This window comes from Hibiscus syriacus, unplaced genomic scaffold (assembly GCF_006381635.1).
Source record: "Hibiscus syriacus cultivar Baekdansim isolate YM2019G1 unplaced genomic scaffold, ASM638163v2 tig00111344_pilon, whole genome shotgun sequence".
In the NCBI taxonomy this organism is placed as follows: Eukaryota; Viridiplantae; Streptophyta; class Magnoliopsida; order Malvales; family Malvaceae; genus Hibiscus; species Hibiscus syriacus.
In genome coordinates this window covers 125,547-139,288 of record NW_024063067.1, presented here as the reverse complement: position 1 = coordinate 139,288, position 13,742 = coordinate 125,547, and positions in this window count along the sequence as shown.

Sequence of the window (13,742 nt, the reverse complement as noted above, 5' to 3'; positions counted from 1 at the left end):
AAATTTTATTTATTATAGTATATGTCATAATATATATTATTAACTATTAGTTATTATTTTTATTTTTATTTTATTTTCCAAGTCCATTAACAAGTCAAGGTCGAAAGGTGTAAATCTAGATCTGAGTCTAAAGTTTAGGGTCCAATTCAAGTTAAAATCCAAGGTAAGAAGCCAATTGAGCATACATGCTTGACCTAACCCATATGTACATTAGGGTTACCTTAATTAGGTATTAACATCGTATAGATGAGAGCCCTTGGATCAAGAAGCAACCAATGAACTAATGGCTGAGATCAAGGTAGATTAGGGTTATAAAACCCTAAACATTATAGGGAAAGCACTGCAAGCATCACTTAGGAAAATGAAGGACTTCACTTTTTCATTTTAATTGCCAAGGAAGGGAGGAGTCACCCTTTTAAAGGAAAAACATTATCGAAAAAATGAAAGGGTCACCGTCGAAGGTAAAACAACTGAGAGTTTTAGTGTAGATCTACATTGTTGGGCTACTTATAAGGTTGTTTGGTTAATGATTTGGGGTTCGAGATAATGAGGAGAATGTTTTGGATAGGTTAAGGTGTTCATGCCACCATAGGTGGTGGTCAAAGTGATAGTGATAAGGTGGTCTGGTGGGGGTCGAACACCGAATGTCATAGAGATAAGAGGGGGAAGTTAAGAGCATTTAGAAGTTTAGTTTTTAGGATAAGGGTTGCAAATAAGAGATAAGTGAGTAGAAAGGGAATGTATATAGGAGGGACCTTTTTACAAATATGAAATATTTAAATTATGTCCGCAATCCCTATACCTTTGAAGTGTAGTTTGATTTGGTCAGTTATTGTAAATTGGCCACTGAATTTACATTTAATGCAATTTGGACCTTTATTTAAGTATTCATTATTTTTATTTTATTTTATTTAAATTGGTACATTGATATTTTGTTTATGTGTTTTGTAGTGTTTTTATCACCTTATTATTATTATTAATTTAATTTAATTTAATTTATTTTTTAAAAGAGAACCCGTTTAATCCCTAAATGAATGTCAAATATAAATGATTAGAATCAAACTTTAGATTAAATTTTTATTTAAATTTTATTTTTTACTATTAAGACAACTGAGCAATCGAATGGTATCGAAAAGGCGACTTGAGGGTGCTCATCCGTCCTCGATCGTAAACGACTCTCAAACCTAATAAATATATAGTAAGATATAGATATGATAAATGGTAAGTTCGAGGTGCCCGATCCACCTAATTTGAAAGTGATTGGTGGCGACTTTATCACTTAAATTCAAAGTCGAAATGTGAACCCGAGATCACCCGAAGAACCGTTATGATAGTGATTCCAAGGAATTAGTCAATTTGATGCCCAACCTCCTCATCTCCTCCTCGAAGCGCTTGGCCGGAATTTTCGGGACCAAATTCTAGAGTTCTTCAAAATGTCCCTCAACTAGCGAGGCTATCAGCTTGGGATCATATGCTATTTGGTTGTGTAAACACCTGTTTTTGTCCGGGTTTAAAAAAATATTATTATTATTATTAATTTTTTTTTTACATTTTACATATTCAAATGAGACCAACCAGCAACCCACTCAGACAAGCCAGATAACAAACCAACTGACCCAATCCAGAACCAAACTACTGACCCAAATGGAAGCCCAACACTCCCCAAACCCATATTACAACTGATCCAGGCCTACCCAGATCCGACTCGAGGCCCAAATCCATACCTATTTATAACCTAGATCAAATTAGGGTTTCAAAACCCTAATCCTAAAGCTCCAATCGTCGTTTTCGTTCACAGAAGTTGTACAGTCTATCATCGGCGCGTGTGATGCACGCACTGACTCTTCAACTCCCAGACCGACACGTGAGTCACCGCCGATAACATCTCGAGTCGTCATCTTCGTCAACCTGCCAAACAACAACCTAATTGTCAGCCACAGTAACCGAATAGTAGCCAAAACAGTAAAGATATCAACCCCATACCTAAATCCCAAAAATCTGGGATTTTTTACCTGTAAAATCAGAAATATCCATTCCCTTATTTCTAGATTTCATCATGCCATCAACCAGAACAAAAAAACCATTCATTAAATCACACAGGGGAGACAGAGAAAGGGGAACGAGGGAGGCATTCGGTGAAAAAAAACATAAAAAAACCTTTGAAAAAAAGAAAAATCGAGAGAAAAAAGAAAAAGAAGGAAAGATGAGACTTCACCTTTTGGGAATAAGTGGCCATCAACGTTTCGTCGGAGTTAGGAGAGTCATATGAGCACCAAGGGACTCTAAATTGAGGCTTAAAGAGACCGTTTGGGGTAGGAAAACCCCTCTTTGGGGCCGTAAAGGGGCAGTGGCTTTTGGGTTACTCGTCTGTTGAGAGAAGAGAGGTTTGAAAGTAGAGAGGAAATGAGAGAAGAGTGGTTGAGAAAGGAAAAAATGAGCTAAGGGTTTCAAAATAACCCTTGAGTGAGTTATATCTCAGATGTCGAACAACGTCGTTCGACAACGGGGAAGGTCTACGTGTTTTTGCTAATGGTTAAATATCTATTTAAGTCCCTGTTCTTTTGTAACGTGTTATTTTAGCTATTAATGAAGTTTTAATTTATTTTATTTTGTTCATGTTATTTATGCTTTCTTATATTTTAGTCATTTTTTCATTGTATCAAATTCCTACTAACTTCTGATTATTTACCTTTAATTTATCTAATATTCATTTTGGCCATTTATCTTTGTTGTATGTAAAATATTACATTATGCATGTTTGTTTTCATTGTATTCCATTCTAGTCCTTTGTCTTGTTGTATGAAAATGGTAATTTATGCTCCAAGTCCTTAAGGCTAACTTGGTTTCCATTTTAGTCATTAATTTTAGGGTAAATCACTACATAATCCCTTTAAGTTAGGGATTTTTACACTTATGTCACTGTATCTTGGGTTATTTACTCACAGAACCCCCAACCTTTGTTGTTCTATTGTGTTTTAGTCACTGGGTGTTTCATTTCAACATTTTCTTTGTTTCAAGTATCTTATTTCTAATTTGTTCTGATTTGGTCAGCAGTTGAGATGTCCCTTATTTGAATTTAGTCATTGATATTTGTATTACTTCTTTTTAGCCACTAATGATTTCTTAAAATTCTTTGTTTTGAGCCCGTTATTGGTGACTTATTTTGTTTTAATCCTTGTTTGTTTAGCTAATCATTTCATGCTTTATTTGTCCTTCAAATGTATGCGTGTATAAATTTTACATATTGTTTCCATATTTGTACATTAATTTTTCAAATGTGTATATGGGTACGTATTTTACGTATTATATAATTTAATAAAATATCTTTGCTTGTTAAGACTATTTATTCGAACATTTTCGAGAACTGTATTTGTAGAACGGGGGTGAAAAGTATCACTTTATCGAAGTGATGCAATCTGATACGACGTTAAAAAAGAATATAAACTTGAAAACAAGAATATCTTTATATGAATTTATTAAAATCATTATATTTCTATTTTATTTCATTTCTTTATTATTATTCTATTTTTATATCGTTTAATGTTTTAATGTTTTAATTTTGTTATATTTAAATGATAGTATTAATGATGTATGTTCAATACAAATGAATCATGATTTATTCGATGCTGATTTTCGATATTGGCTTTTTAAAAAAAATTAATTTGAAGATAGAATATTCTTTTAAGGATGAGAAATGGTTGAGATAGCTTTCCCGACGAAGGATTACAAATTTCAAGATTTCTTATCAAGTCAAAGAATTTTCTTTAAATAATTAATTCGAGACAAATTAATTAACTTTAATAAATTGATCATACTTTAATTATCAAAGTGAACTCACAATTTCCACCATTACGACAACGTGTAAGCGATTCAGTACCAATTTTTTGGCGTTGTGGGGTGCTAATCCTTCCCCACGCGTAATTGACTCTCAGACCCATTAAATGAATTTTTGGTAAACGCAGACCGAATTTTGTCTTAAAAAATAATTTTTCTCAAAATTGTTTTAAATGACGTTTTTAGGTATTCAACCTACTTATTCCAAAGGTCAATTACGACTCCTCTCCAATTTCATCCAAATTAATTCCAAATCATCAATTTTTCAAAATAAAAATCATAATTGTTTTTAAAAATAATATTTTATTATTTTACAAAAAAAATGGTTATGGTAAGTTGTCCACACGAATCTAGGAGATGTGATTTCTTATATTTCTCAAAGATGCTATCGTATGGAAGAACATCGTGTTCTTATCGCCCTCCTTAAAGCACTTAAGCTAGGACTTTTGGGGCCACTCCTTTCTCTTAAGCCTTTCCCACAAGGTTTCTTTAAGACTCACAATTTCCTTCAAAACATTAGACGGGTCCAGTGATTGCAAGAGCTTTGTCTCCAAATCAGATATATTTGCTTCTAATGCTGATATTGACGCTGAATCATTCAATCTAAAGTTTGATGTCCATCGTCCTGAGGCATTTTTAGCAGCCCGTAGCATGTTCCCCGCTCCCACCCCCTAATTATCTTTAATAGACTTTGTTACCACATCCATGAAATCTTGCTCATCCGTCCAATGGGAGAATTACTTGAAAGGGCAGACACCATAATCATGACTCTCTTCCTTTGGCACTTTGTGGTTCGAAACTCATCTAGGGAGGGTAATTTGATTAATCATAGGATCCCTTGACAAGATTTTCAGGGAAATAAGAAATTTGTCTAGCCTGCAAGCAGTTACACAAGAACCCCTCTAATCCACGTGTATGTGCTGCCAAAGAGGGGAATATTGAACAAGTTATTAGAGACAATAAAATTCACTAGAACAACAGCCTCATGGTTATTAATCGCTCCTTTAATCTTTTCATCTATGGATTTAACTTAATTGAAATCGCCACTGACAACCATCGGGATGCTATGGCCTACAAAAGAGCATCGTAAAGAAATCACTCCTCTCCCTTGCGTCATTCGACACATATGATTTTAGAAAGCCTAATCGGACTCCCCCCATGCCCATATTCCCAATCAGAAGTATGAATCTGTCGTGAATTACTTTTCTCTCTACCTAGAAAAAACATGGATCCCACATAGATATTAATCCTCCCGAAGCCCCCGACAATGGAGAAAACACATAATTCCCAGACTTAGCACCCCATAACTTACTCAAAAGCCTTGGTTCTTCCCGAGACAGTTTTGCTTCCTGAAGGAAAGTAACTTACGCCTTGCTTGAGGAGATAACGCTTTCCACTGCCCTTATTTTTTAGGTCGACCAAGTCCTCTAACATTCCACAAAGTCAAACAAAAGTTCATGATTTAATGATACACAAAAACACACTGAAGCCCAATACTCTCACCACACTGATCTTGTCATGCCTCGTTTGCCTCCTCAAGTTCTTTAAACCATTGCACTACCACTTCAGTTGGAGCTTCAAACACCACTCTAAGACTTCCCCCTATTTCGAGTATGGCTTTAGCTTCCTTTCTTGATTGGATACCATCTCTTGTAAAGGATGAGATGTTGATCGTATATGAACGTTGCTTGGATGACTCTACTCCTTTCCTTACTTTCCTGATTCTATTAGTTGATGCTTTATTTTTCCTCCTTTTGGCTAACCTTCTTAAGCTAGGTTTCTTTGGAACCTTTTTTAAAGACCCTAGCTGATTAAACGCCCCAGTTTCTACTTCCACTATTGGCACCTCTTGCTGGTTTGACTCATTCGATATGCACATTGTTGGTAAAATAGACTGCTGCAAAACGAGGCGTTAGCACTGACTGGAAAATATTAAATAAAATAATCAATCAGAATGATAACCGTGTCGTGGTAATCCACTGCCTTAGAAGCAAATTCGCCCCGATGTGTGTAATCGCTACAATAGAAGAACAGCCCCCTGAGGTTAACACGTTCTCTCCAAGAATTCGTACACCCGAAAACTGGAGTGAACTTGGTGGTATTGCTCTTCTCTCAACTCAAACAACACTCAAAAGAGAGGAGTGTTTCAAAGCAAATGATTGTTTTGGATATCTCAAAGTGAATGAAATTACCCTCTATTTATAAGCTAAATAATGAGGACAAAATAGTCACTTCCAAATCACAATTTAATTCTATTAAACATAGAATTAAAAACCATTAAAAAACTGTTACAAATTGAGCATTACCAATATTCCCCCACTAATGCGAAAGAATTCTTTCGTAAAGATGAGAGCAATGAAGTTAAAATACGAGAAGAGCAATAGCGAGATTAGTTGCTTAAGCACTAGTGAACGTATCTGGAACTAGTACATAGTGATGATGAGCAATCCTTCTCTTAGATAAGTGAAACTAGTCTGGAACTTTCTAAGATTGGGGTAAACTCATAACACACAACTAACCCCTTCATCCACCAAAATCCTCGATGTGTCTACAAAAAAGTATATACAAAAGCGTATATATGTTTAGCCCTCTTTCCTCAGGATTCTAATAAGTTTACTAGAAAAACGACCCAACGTTTTTCATAGAAGGTGGCTAATCCTTCTCACTTACGTAGGTTATTTCATCAGGTCTATCTCAACATAAACCACTCAAACTGAGCTATGAAATAATTAAGAGCTTTTATAATAGCTCAACCTCACAAAGGGTATGGTGACTTTCTTTAAGTTCATTAAAAATGAACCACCCAAACTCTGGGATAAGAAATCATTAAGAATAAATATTCAAACTCATAATTCGGTGAATTCAATATGTCCTTCTCACTAGAAACTCCCAAACTCTTGGGTTTGAATTCATTAAGTGTTTAATAAAACTCATCCTCTCAAGCGGTAAGTTCATCTAGTCCTTCGCGATTAGAACTACCCACTTAACTCTGGGTTATGAACTTATTAAGAATAGATATTCAGCCAAAAATCGGTAAATTCATCAAGTCTTTCTCGCTAAGACCACCCAAATCCTGGACTATGAATTTATTAAGAGCAATTAAGCTCATCCTGGGCATGCACATTATTCATCATAGGGATAGGCAGTAGGAATGTGCACTATGAGTCTTTCCATGGTTTCGTTTGACCACATGGAACTTAGATAACTAAGTTGGGTATCCACCATGAATTCCTCAACCAATGGGCTTTAGACCCATCCCCCTCGACGAATCTAGGACCAAGGATCTGCTAGGTTCCTTTCCGACTTCATATACTCTAAAGAGAGCACGCTGTTCTTTATTAAGTGTCTAATTGATTTATGCCTTACGTGAATGTGTATTTCCTTACCATTGTACACATATCACAACTTGCGAATCACACAACAAAGAAATCGGAGGAGTCGGTTTTTCCCACAACAGAATATCGGCTAACAAGCTTCTGAGCCACTCGGCTTCTTGCCCAGCTAGATCAAGAGTTATAAACTCTAACTCCATGGTAAAACGAGCAATACAAGTATGCTTTGATGATTTTCACGAGATTACTACTCCACCTAAAGTAAAAACATACCCACTCGTAGAGCTTACCTCATCATTATCAGAAATCCAGTTGGCATCACAATATCCTTCCAGTACTGCAGGATAGCCAACAAACTCAAATTTCCTATCCAAAATACCCTTAAGATACTTCAATAAGCGTCTAAGAGCAATCCAGTGTTCACCACTCGGATTATGAGTATATATACTTAGTCTACTCACAACATAAGCAATATCAGGCCGAGTATAGTTCATTAAGAACATTAAGCTTCCGATGAATTTATCATATTCTGTTTGGGAAACACTACTTCCTTTATTCTTAAAGAGATATATGCTAGTGTCACAAGGGTTCGAACAGGGACGACATCAAAACTGTCAAGTTTCTTTAACACTTTCTCAAGATAGTGTGCTTGACATAAAGAAACCCCCTTTCCAGTAATTTTGACTCCTAAGATTACATCAACTTCTCCCAGATCCGTCATCTCAAATTTAGTGGATAAGAAATTGTTTGTTTTGTTAATGGACTCAATGTTAGAACTGAAAATCAACATGTCATCAACATACAAAACTTATGATGACGTAATCAGTACCAAACATCCTCGAATACACACAAGCATCCGAACCATTCACAATAAAACCAAAACTAAGTATAATTTTTTGAAATTTCTTGTACCATTGTTCCCATATAGATCTCCTCATCTAGATCTCCATTACAAAATGCAGTCTTAACATCCATTTGATGTACTTGCAACTTATGAATAGAGGCTAGTGCAAATAATGCACGGATCGTTGAGATGTTCATAACGGGAGAGTAAGAATCAAAGTAGTCTAAAACAAACTTTTGAGTGAACCCTTTGAAAACTAGCCTTGCCTTTTACCACTGGATCAAACCATCTGGTCTCATTTTCTTCCAGAAGATTCATTTGCTACAGATTGGTTTAAATCCTCTAGGCAAGTCAACTAATCCCAATTATGATTAGACATTATTGATTCTAGTTCATCATTAATAGTGCGCTTTTCTAGAAACTAGCATCGATAGATCTTATAGCTTTTTTAGGATCCTCATATAATATTTAAGCTATATGATCAGAAAGAGAGTCTAAATAATTTATCTCAAAATAAAGGAAGTGATAAAATTTGGTCCAAATAGCATTTTACTTCTTCTAGTCTCGAAATCAATTTCTTGAGAAAACCTAGCAGGAATTCTAAAAGAAGTTGATAGAATTTTTTCTATTTAAGTTTATGCATTTAATCTACATTTTGAGACACCCCACATTTCTAACATTTTAGGATATCCATAAGTGTCTTGTAAAACGTGTAAACAAATACTCAATCATACTAGAGTAAAGTTTGTTATGAGTTTTAGCCATAAAATTATAATTTAACAAACTCAAGTTTTGTTTACACATAATTATATTCTCAAAGTTTTTGAGAAGTTACAAATAATTAAGATTAAAATGCATAAACCATTATGAAATAGATAATCTCTTTCTTTCCTCTACTTAGGAAAATCACTTAGAGATTTAATAGCTACAACACACTTTTAGTAGCAATAGAGTCTTTCATATACTCATTCATGATATTCAACATATTAGCCTTAAAGAGATCATCATATATTTTATTTACTATGACTAAGTTTGGTATTCCACTCAACCAAATTAATCTCCACTCTTTTAACTTCTACACTAAGTTATAAGAGTTTTTATCTTGTCATAGTATTGGAATAGTGAGCAAAATAATGAACAATGCACCAGGTAGGTTTCTATGAAAGAGAGGTGGTGCACTAGGCACGCTTAAGAACCAAGTCTTCATAGAGCCAATCCTAGACATGCATTTTCATACTCATCACACTACTTTCCAATAAATCATTTGTGAATTTTCTTTTTCTTTAAATAAGATCTCTTTAAATAATTATGCTTGATACTTTTACTCACAATAGTATCTTATTAAGCATATATGTTTTTGGGCTCACACTACCACCTTAGCCTTAGTAGTACTACCTTAGTCTTTACTAGTGGTTTTATCTCATTTCATAGTATCCACTAAATTTTAAAGACTAGCTTAAAGGCTCACACAATCTAATTCATGTATTTAAAAGGCATGAATTAATAGGAAACAAGTCTAAATAAACTGACCTCGTAGGTAGAATCAAAATTACAATTAGACTTGTTCATTCTCACCATGCATGCAACTTCATTCTTTGCATCATCATCTTCATGATTCTCCAAAATTGTAGTCATCATGTTGTCTTTATAAATTTCTCAAAAGAAATTATTAGTATGATAAAATATTTGATATTTATTTTCACCTTAATATTCAGAAACTGAATAATCTTACCCCCACATGAAAATAAATAGTTACTTTTCTCCACATATCAACTATCATACATGCAAATTAAAACTTTTGCCATTCGGCCGTTCCAATTTTTTGAATAACATAACCCAAAATATTTATGAGATTTTAATAAATATTTTCCATAACCATTTGGCCTTTAACAATTATAAATGGTTATTAATCTTTCACTAATCTAACCATTAAAATTGTTCTTCAATTCAATAAACCATATTAAAACCAATGTTTTCATGGACATTATGAAATTCATTAAAAGCTATAAATAAATTGGTTCTATCATAAAAATATTTATAATGTACCTTGCAATTGGATATATCATACTGTATTAACACATTGCACTAAAACATGGAAATGTAACATACTTCCAATAGAAATTGTAATTCTCACCTGCAATTCTTTCATAAGTGCATACTTGAATGTAATTCACTTGCTAGAGTGTAAACAACAATTCTCAATTATTTTATTATAAATATCGTTCAATAAAAATATGTAGTGATAAAATATTTCTCCTTTGAACAAATAATCGTTTTTATGCTTCCTCCTACTATCAAGGAATCAAACAGTTATTTTCAAATAATAACTTTTTACCAATGCATTAATAGTTTATAACCATGCATTTTAATGAATTGCAATCAAGTTAATTGCCTTATGTATATGCATCAATCTCATGCATTTAATCTCGTGTATTAATATGCATTATTATGCATTAACGTTAAATTACCATTTCGAATGCCTTTAAGCACCTATTTTTAATTCCTTTAACGCTAATGTCATGCAATTCTTGATCTTAGCACAATTATGAAACTTAAAAGCTCTTAAGTACCAAACGCATGGTTTAAAACACATTTGACGTTTACTAATCACTATAAATTATCATAAAGTATGCTTTCGAACGATATTATCTTACCCATACAAACATTTACTTTACAGTAAACGTTCAGTTGTCTTGACAATATTTTTAATACCCAAAAACTTGTATAGCTATTAAATAATACTTAAGAGTTGTTTCCAATCATGCATTATTCATACATTGCATTCCTCACAAACGTTTAGAAACATTCTAATAATTTTTGCAAAAGCTATATGCAAATATTTAAAGCTTTTAGTTGAAATGGTTTATATATATTGTTCGTACTAACCTTTTGATTCTTACCATTCCGAGAAGTGGGATGAATTCCAACTTTGTAAAGTAAAGACACTATCTCATGCAGTGCCATCAATATTCGATGTTCAAAATTTATCATACCTTTGTAAGAATCATGTGTTAACAGCAGTATAATGAATTTGCTTCTAAATTGTTGGTAAAATAGACTGCTGCAAAACGAGGCGTTAGCACTGACTAGAAAATATTAAATAAAATAATCAATCAGAATGATAACCGTGTCGTGGTAATCCACTGCCTTAGAAGCAAATTCGCCCCGATGTGTGTAATCGCTACAATGGACGAACAGCCCCCTGAGGTTAACACGGCTCTCCAAGAATTCGTACACCCGAAAACTGGAGTGAACTTGGTGGTATTTCTCTTCTCTCAACTCAAACAACACTCAAAAGAGAGGAGTGTTTCAAAGCAAATGATTGTTTTGGATATCTCAAAGTGAATGAAATTACCCTCTATTTATAAGCTAAATAATGAGGACAAAATAGTCACTTCCAAATCACAATTTAATTCTATTAAACATAGAATTAAAAACCATTAAAAGACGGTTACAAATTGAGCATTACCAACACACATTTCAGCACCCGCCTCATCTTGCGTGTTTGGTTCTGCTCCTAAATTCTTAACCCCATTGGATTTGAGAGGTTATAGACCAAAATTTATGGGTACTTCATGTAAGCGACCTCCATTTGAGCTGGTTGAGCCTGCTCGAAAGTTGTCATCATCGTTGGTGCTCAAATTCCCATTCAAAACCAGGACATCACTACGCTCAAGGGATCCACCAACATTAATAGATTCATTCATACTTTCACTGCTGAACTGGTCAAACTATCTTGGATCAGCCAGATTTGGTAACCTTCTGTCCTTGTGTTAACCGATTCCCTCAGACCTTTCATTTAAGTGATATTCAATTTGAACTAGATTAATCAGTGTGGTTGGCCTTCTTCCCTCTTGGTATTAGAACGGGGATTTCCCATCTATAAATATTTGATCTTCATCGAATTCTTTAATTTTTATCCTTATCCTATGTGAGATCCCATTACAATGATGGAAACGCAGTCCGGAATCAACAAAACCTTTTGGACCGACAGTAGCACCTTAGCATGATCGAAGCGTTTAAGAGATAGCGTATCGCTATCAATCTAAAGTACTATCCCCCACCTATGAGTAAGGTCCTTGAAGAATTTCTTGTCCCACACCAAAAGGGGAACGTCCTCAAGAACGATCCATGTTTTAACTCTCCTCTTGCCATCATATCCCTCCAGTAATTTCAGTTCATCAAACCATGTTTGTAACATCTCCTCTTTATTCAACCAAAAATTTGATCAAGCATCGATGGAATTGAACCGAATTACCACAAGTCGACCAAACCATGGGCACAACAATGCCTCGATACCATCAGACTCCAGTGCAACCTGGATTATTTCATGATTGTGCATGGGCTTGATTTTCCCAACTAATCATTTACCTCTCGATACCACATTAGAAGTTGGGAGAGTTATAATACTAGTGTCTACAATAGTGTGCACTTTGTTGCCACAATCACTAACTACCAGAATGTCAATCACTTTTTTCGGTGTATCTTGAGCATCACCTACCTTTGTTGATCCATTGGGTATTGATTGTGGGACCTGAACAATCTTCGTCGACTCCATGGGAGCCTCCTTGAAGGACCTGGAATCTCTCATGCTATATTGGTGATATGATTTTCCTTCCTCGATAAGCCTGCATTGGGAGCAACCAAAACGTTGCCTCACCACTACAAAATAGGTTTGTAGCGGCGTTTGGAAAATAAACGCCACTAAATTGACACATATTCCGACGTTTAAATATCAAATGCCGCAAAAATATTTACATTAGAGGCATTTTTGAGAAAACGTCGTAATAGATGCATCTTTCGTTATGTTTTTTTTAATAAAAACGTCACAATGATATTCAAATTTAATGGTGTGTTTTAATAAAAGCCATTTTCAATGCATTATTGGCGTTTGTGTTTACAAACGCTGCAAAGTTTAAAACTTATATTGTCCCATTTTAGCCTCTTTTCATGTTTTGTTTCCTTAACCTTCCTCAACATCGTTTACAAAGACCTACGAAATTATTGTAGTGTGTCGTCGTTCACGCCGTCGTGGCCCTCACCGTCATGCCATCAAGATCTCTTCACTATTCTCTGTATCACTGCTGTCGTTTAACGCCATCGTGACCTCTCCATCGTCGTCAAGGTAATATTTTGGCTGGTTATTTTTATTTCAGCTTAGGTTTGCTCGAATCTTTGCTACTTAAGCTTCATTGTTTGAGTTACAAGGCTTTTTTTCATTTTAGGTTTGCTCGAATCTTTGTCGTTCAAATTTTTGCTGGTAATTTTATTTTCGTTTTGCTCGAATGTTTGTTGTTTTGTTGCTTAAGTTTATTTTACATCATAATAATACCTCTAATTTTAATTTTTGTTTTCCCGTCACTACAACAAGATTGTTCTACAAAGGCATTTTTAGCTGCGTTTTGAGAGCAAACGCCACTAACTTTAAACATATAGAGGCATTTTCACTCCAAACGCCACAAAATGGTAACTTTAGCGGCATTTTTATACAGAACGCCATGATAGAGTAGTACTTAATGGCGTTTTTATACAAATGTCGCAATCAGTAGTGACATTTTTTTCAAAAAACGTCGTTACAGAGTAATACTTTAGTAGTGTTTATATAAAAATGTCGCAATAGGGTTCATATATAGTGGTTTTTAAGCAAACGCAGTAACAGAATAGTACTTTAGTGGCGTTTTTATATAAACACCTCTATAGACTCACACTTTAATGGCGGTTTTATACAAATG